This window comes from Rhagoletis pomonella, unplaced genomic scaffold (genome assembly GCF_013731165.1).
Source record: "Rhagoletis pomonella isolate Grant_MI unplaced genomic scaffold, Rhpom_1.0 Rhpom_scaffold_00006, whole genome shotgun sequence".
NCBI lineage: Eukaryota > Metazoa > Arthropoda > Insecta > Diptera > Tephritidae > Rhagoletis > Rhagoletis pomonella.
Window position 1 is genome coordinate 29,524,791 of NW_023458560.1, and position 7,709 is coordinate 29,532,499.

Genomic DNA, 7,709 nt, shown 5'->3' on the forward strand with positions numbered 1-7,709 from the left:
AAAATGGTTAAAAATACACGGAAAACAACAACAAAATGCACTGCAGAAAAATTATTTTTAACCAGATAAGCTGATAACCAGGCAAGCGTGAACAACCACATTATATTTACAGGCGATATGAATTTCTATAGTTAACTATGTGACTCTGAATATAAACTTATAGTTAAACCCTTTCTGATGGTTAAGTTAACAATGGTTTAACTTTATTTAACTAAACGCAGATTTGAATTTTAGTTAACTTTTGCCAAAATTTAGAATTCTCCCACGAATTAAGTACTTGTTAAGTCATAAGGTATGATGATAAGTTTTCGTTATCATAGTAATTTGACTTTAGTTTATCTTTACACTTATCAACTCACTGTGCTCATCTACAATGATTAACTAGTTTTTCCTATCTTCACTCAGCGCAGTTTGTGTTTAACAATATGACTCAATATGGCATCTTGTCTTTCATTCGCATGCAGTTGACGTATAACAAGCGTTATCAGTCATTGTGCTTTATTGTTGTCATTACTGCCTTCGGCACTGCTTTTCAGCTGTAATCACTACCTCGCACTATTCGCAGGGAGATAACGCGTTCGAAAGTGCGCTTTATGAGAAATCTTAATGCGTTGGCATTCATTAAAGTGCACGTTAATGCGGCGACAATTTCAATATTAAAACCAAGAAGCTCAGTTAATTTTTGAGCCATTTCTTTTTTAATAAGAAAGTAAATGAGTTGTACTGCCATAGCAAAAATCTCAACTAAGTGGCTGTAGTTTGGTTTTTTTTGTAATAAATCACACTCAATTAAGCTTGATAATTAAGTCAAGTCAATAATCAAGATCAATTGTCAAATTTAATAAATCTGTCCTTTTCTACGAAGCAAATATGTTACACTCTAAAAAGTGCATGTCAAACCACTACTGCAAAGTGTTTATTTTTCAACCAGAATCTGTTCAAGTATACGCACAAGATGTTCAAGATTTGATTTTAAACCTGAGTTGTTTAAAATATACACATAAATATACACATGAAATGTTTAAAATTACAAACATTTTGAAAGTAAAAATATATTTTTTACAAATAGCAAATACTAAGTGCCAGGGGCACACCCTGGAATATATTTTTTTGGCGGGAAAGGGTTTATACTTCTAAATATATATCATCAGAAAATACTGAAAATTCGCTTCAGATAATACGTTCTTTAAAATACATTTATGCAAGTTTTATGTACAGTATGTAATAAATCAATAAACTTTTCAAAGTTTCATAAATTGCATTTTATTTACATAAAATTTACAAAGAACTCAAACATTTTCAACCGGCTTCAAAAAAGGGGAGCTTATCAATTCTTCGGAGTATTTTTTCTTCTTTTATGTATGCCACCGCATAACTTTGGACCGTGTGAACCGATTCCAATAATTCTTTTTTTTTTACCGAAAAGATGGTACCTTAAAGGTCGTCCCGTAACTTGGTTTGGATCCGATCATTAAATCATGAAAAAATTAACGGTACTCCTAAATTTGTAAATGAGAATTGAGGTCGGGTTTGCTTTTTGCTTAAAAATTACTTGTTTAATAAAAATTTCTATAAACACAAGTTTCACTCAACTTTCAAAAGTAACCAAAAATTTAAAAAAAGCATTTTATTTAATATAAATAAGATAAATAATTCCATGAAATTTTTAAACTTGTATGTTAATTTTCGTCGATTACTGGTTTCTAATTTTTTTAATACTTCGAATACCGAAAATTTAACTGAACTTGTATTTTTATCATGTAGCTCATTTTGGTGGAACGAATTCGAAGATAGCAAATTAAATCTTCGAATGCTTGTTAAGTACATATCAGTTGTAAACTTTTTTAGGCTTTTGAACCCCAAAGCTAATGCTAAGTGCTCACATTTACTCAACTTTAAACACTATGTGTGTGGTTTTTCTCTACGTGACAAATTTGGTATGTAAAAGTAAACAGGCAGTATTTAATTTTGCACACACTAGGAGAGGAAACTGGTTACCTCTTTATATGCGTAAATTTAAGCAAAAATTTTTTAAAGGAAATTTTAAATATTTTATGTGTAAACTGTGAAATTGTGAACAATAAATGTTTAGAACTCAAAAAACCAATTTGAAATTTGTTCTATGCCACACATATGATAAGTAAAAGGAAGCAAACAGTGTTGCGAATTTAATTAACACGGTGTGTAAATTTGCATTCATTAAGAGAGGAATTACCTAGAGGTTACCTATCTTAATATGGGGGATATGATTACAATTGAGCTTCAATGGGTATGATGCAGTTGTAAATGTATGACGCAAATTAAGTAGAAAACATACTCGACTGAGAAAAGAGCTTAGTAATGTCCACTTAATATTTATATGTCTCTGTGTAACATGCTAACAATAGCGCTGCACTTCAAATAAATACGTATTTTATGTGTAAGTGACCTTTGCTTAGCTTGTTCGATGCTCGACTGAAAACACTGGATCACAAATTTTAGTTTGGTTTTTGTTCTCCCGACGCCACTAAACAATTTCTATGTAGAATTGCTCGGTGATTCCGACAATCAAGTTAATTTTTTTTTTCTATGGATACGTTTTTGAGATGTTTGCAATTTACCGTTATTCAGCTTCAGTTCCACTTAATTAGGTATATATTACGAAACAATTTAAAAATCTTAATATGAAATACGGCAAATGAAAGCTAATAAAATTCTCAAAAAAAAAAACGGGAATGATTAATTTATTTTTCAGAAACCATCAGTCCTATCGGAAAGTGATGTATACATGGTTTATGGAGAATTGTATTAGCTTTCATTTGCCGTATCTAGCATTAATAATAATAATACTAGATTGGCGCTTATACATATGTTAGTGATTGGCCGAGCTTCTCCTCTAATTTGTGGCGTGCGCCTTGATGTTGCCACATAAAGCGGAGGGACCTACAGTTTTACGCCGACTCCGAACGGCGATTGTATTCTTATGAGAAGCTGTTTTTCATGGCAGAAATACGCTCGGAGGTTTGCCATTGCCTGCCGGGGGACGACCGCTGTTAAGAAAATACCTTCTTTCTATATTTTTTTCGATGTTGCTTTGACCAGGGCTTGAACGCAGGCTCTGCGGAGTGTAAGCGCGCACTGCTTACCACTACGCTACAGCGGCCGATACGTATCTCGTATTAAGATTTTTAAATTGGTTCGTAAGATATATTTGATTGAGTGGAATCAATTTTTTTTTAAAGCTGAATAACGGTAAATTGAAAATATCTCGAAAACTTGTCCATCGAATAAAAAATTAACTAGATTTTCGGAATCAGCGAGCAATTCTATAAACGAATTGGACAGTGGCATCCATTGAACATTTTTGCTGTACCCCAGTGTAATTAACGTGACAACTTTTTGCCAGAAATGAAATTATTTTTCAAATAATCCAATAAGACTTAAGTGGTTCGTATGGCAATTGAATCACAGATCCCAGATTCCAACCAGCCTGGCTCATTAATAACTTTGTGCTTATTTTATAATCTACCTGTGGCCAAATAACTGTCCTGCTAATTGTGCTGTTGCTTTTAGCCTAAATGCAGATTTCTCACAACTAGGCCTAGAGCATACGAGCTCAGAACTTTTGGTTAGTACTGTCGTGGGAGTAGTGTGCAAAGCTTCGGTTATACACAGTTTCGCAAGCCTTTGCGCACCCTGGAAACTTTTGGCGTTTGTCTTTCTTCTTTGATTTAAGCTCAATTAAATTGTTGAATACAGGCTATAAATAATAATAAAAAAAAAGTGTAATGAAACTTTTAATAAAAGCACTTTTGCACCCTTTTTTTTAGCTCATTCAAATTTCCCGCACATCATCTACCCTATTCCTTAACAAAAGAAGCAACATTTTAAACTCACTATTTGATAAATAGTTATAAGTATCAACACTTATCACAAGACTTTTGAATCTTTGCTTAAATTGTGTTAAATTTGGAAAAACTTCTATTGCCTGCAAGCCAAGTTAAACCTGTGAAACGAAAACTTTTCTGCACTGGTATGAATCCAAAAAGTGCTCACATTTCGAGTTCGTATTTATTTTCTTAAATACAGGTAACCATTTACATTGCAAAACGCAATGGAAAGAGTTAAATAACAACACTACTTGACCTAATCCCACCACGGCAAATATCTATTCTTCTTCGCTTTCAGCAGGAACAATGATTTCACTTAAATTCCATATACAAAAATACTCGTATAATAAATACAATGGGAAATGTAGCAGAAAGTACTAAAGACGCTTGCGGCCAGCACACATCGTCAAACTACGTCAGGTTAAAGTTTTAAATAATCGTATTATTTATAAGTATACCACCTACTTAATGGTACTTTTGTAGCCATTCATGTCTGTTTAAGTAAGTTTCTTTGATACATAGTATGTATGTTCGTACGTATGTAGTACATACTTTTATGCACTTCAACGAACGACGTACACTTCAAATGAGAAGCATTTTATCATTAAAAAGTTACAAAGTCAATTAAAAAAGTGTTTTAAAAAGCACACACACTCCGAAAAATTGGTGAAGAGGATAAGCTCTGGCAACGACTTGCACGTTTGCAGGGTGCATATGTTCATATGTATTTTTTCGGTATGCTCGTTTCCAAAAGATTTAGCGTACAATATTTCTTAGTAAATGGCTAATTTTTTCGCGAATATTGCAATGTCCTATGCCCAGATACAAACTAGTATGGCTACTTCTTGTGTGGCTTTACTCTATTGACTTTACTTGACGAAATGTTAGGAAAGTTTCTATGTTCTGATATAATATTTACATAGAAGCTGCAAAAAAAATTAAAAAATGCTTCTTACACAATAAAAAAACATACTCGTACCAGGTAACCATGTAATTTGATGTGTAAACATCTGTGTTTGGCTTGGCATTGCATTACGCGATTAAGTTACATACATTAATAGGTTAGGTTAGAAATTAAACATTAATTTCATTTCATTTTGTCGGCACCAACACACGACTTTTTCATTACCACTTTGGGAATAGTTCACGATTATTTCTGGACCATTTCGTGACGTTACTAAATGATCCCGAAATTTTCCTGAAGTGATTTTGAAAACGTCGGTCGTGAAGTTTTCACGAAAAGAGCTCGAACAAGTCTTGAAACGGTCCCAAAATGGTCCATTTCTTATATAAAAATGATCACAAACTAGTCTTAAAATAATCTGTAACTAGTCCCGAAATGTTTCTTAATTAGACTCGAAATGTTCCTAAAATAATCCTAAACCAGTCCCAAAATATTCCTGTAGGTACTGGTTTCAAAGTTATCTCGAACTAATCACGAAATAGTCCTCACTTAATCCTAAACTAGTCTGAGTCTAGAACTACTTAGTCCTGAAATGGTTCTGAAATAGCTTCGAAATGGCCCTAAAATAGCGCAGACCTGGTCATGAAACGGTAACGAACTAATCCTAAAATGATCCGGCACTAAGCCCAAAAGGATCCCGAACAAATTCTAAAATAGTCCTGAACATATCCCGAAACTAGACCCGAAATTAACCCGAAATGGTCAGAAACCATATTCGTGAGCTAGTCCAAAAATTGCTCTCAAGTAGCCCGAAACTAGGCTAGAAATGTCCAATTACAAATTTTCTGCAGGGTAAACGAAAATTTTACCCATACCGAGAGCTAAGATGTTTACACATCAACAATTCGGGTTTCAGGCTAGCCTGGGTAAAGATAAAGTTTCATTGGCACATATTTCATCTGGGGTCCCGGCCATTGGAACGTACTGAGAAGTTGGATAAGGTCGGAGCATCTCTTGATGAATTCGAAGCAGAAACAATAAACCGTCCACTGCCCAATTTTCACATATATGTATCTAATACACGTTGGAAAACCTTTCAAACCTCCAAAAGTGGGTGGAATATATGGCCGCAGTGTGACAAACCAAACACAGAGGAACCTCTAAAGAGATCGAGAAGAGATATAGTCAGGTTAACTGCCCCGATAACGAGACCCGTTGGCGAGCATGCAGCCATAATGGGCCTCCCTTACAAACCACGGTGCCACAGCTGCAATCTAGAAGGAAGTAAGGAAACGACCCTACACTACATTTGCGAGTTCTCTGCGTTGGCATGCATAAGGAGGTATGATAAACTAGAGAGATTATCTATCTAAAGTCTGAAGACATAACATAAATAGATTCATTGAAAAATCCAAGTAGTTTGACGGAACTGACGAATCATGAAAGTAGATCATATCAGCGATCCCAGAGAAATCACATCCTCCTGGGTAAGTACTCAGACTAAGTTTCTACGAACCAAGGAGACCATCCGATCTTCTCCTTCTAACCACAACACTAGTTTTGGCAGGGTTAGCGGTGAGACCATTTCCATTACGCCAAGTGCCAATCATCTTCAGTATAGAGTGCACTTTCCTGCAAACAGCCGGCTGATATGAATCCATGAATAGACAGGCTACATTGCTCGAATAGGCTTGAGCATAGATATCAGAGTCATTAAGAGTGACCAGTAGAGAATCAATAACCAAGCTCCAGAGCAAAGCACACCACCGTAAGGACAACCCTTGTTAATTCCGCACTGAACCGTTTTACTATGCAGCACTCACGTCCCACATAACAACAGTGCATCACTTCCCTAAATTCTTCTGGAACCATGAGTACAGTACTGCCAAGCTGGGTATTTAGGCTCGGGGACACGATGGCAACGAACAGGCCTACCCAAACTCGGAAGTATACCGAATTTACCTGAGTGGCACGTCTTGGAGATCATTTGAGCTTCTTTGGGCCCAAATTAAATAAAGTATCAAGCATTTAAGAGCCCCCGTGAAACTCGTTTCTGTTCACTGGCAAAATGTCATACATTTTCATATTCGGAACTAATAAAATTTTATTTAGAAGCTGAATAATCTTATTTATATCTGTTCATCTCCGCCCTCTCCTCACTCACTGTAATTACAATAAATCACAAAGGTCCAAAAAAAAGTACCTCAAAAATTAGGTACATTTACAAAAGATGTTTAATCACAAATTAGCGACATTAATCAAACATCTGCACAAAGAAGTCAACGAAAGGGATTTAGCAATAAATTTAAATACCTAAGCGTCAGAGCGGTGGCATTTTTATGTACTTAAATTTGCTTACCTTTTTTCACTTAGTCACATAGATTAGCGCCTAAATGCTGCGAAGAAATGGGTTGTCATAAGCCAACTGTGAAGCTGCAATAAAATGTAGAAAAAATGTAGGTATTAAGAATTTCTGTGGTCACACTTTTAATTAAGAAACTTTTAGACAATTGTTGGAAATTTTTGAGAAAAACTTAAATACTGAAAAGCCACAAAAATGCGAAGAGGGACAGTTAAAAAAAATAAAATAAAGACGGAAAAAATATTTGTACGCTTAAAGTCATAAATCACCAAGGGCTATTATTGTTTAACAGCCTAAATTGTTTGTGCAACTACAAACTGACATTTCGCAAGCAAGTGACTTAAGCGTCAGTTGGAGGCGTCGTGTGAAATTCCCCCGAGAGCGAGAGCTTGTGGTTAGATAAATATGTATATCTACTTTTTAAACTTTTTGAGTAATGTTTTTTTGTTGTTTTTCCATTTTTTCCCTTTTCGAACGCTCTCACACCCGTTTGCTGTGCCAACTGACGCAACTCCATTAGAGTATTTTCATTAGATGGCGCATGAAATTTCGTTTGCCACAAAGTTTTTTGGCC

General features: G+C 35.1%; 1 protein-coding gene across 1 annotated transcript in view; it reads right to left on the minus strand.

The window, feature by feature from the left end:
• The window catches only part of LOC118740561, a 613,337-nt gene that overhangs the window by 120,967 nt on the left and 484,661 nt on the right, over positions 1-7,709 (minus strand). Inside the window, exon 2 of the mRNA XM_036472152.1 lies at positions 7,133-7,206. The gene's annotated coding sequence lies outside the window, so the exon portion shown is untranslated. The remainder of the gene's footprint in view (positions 1-7,132; positions 7,207-7,709) is intronic.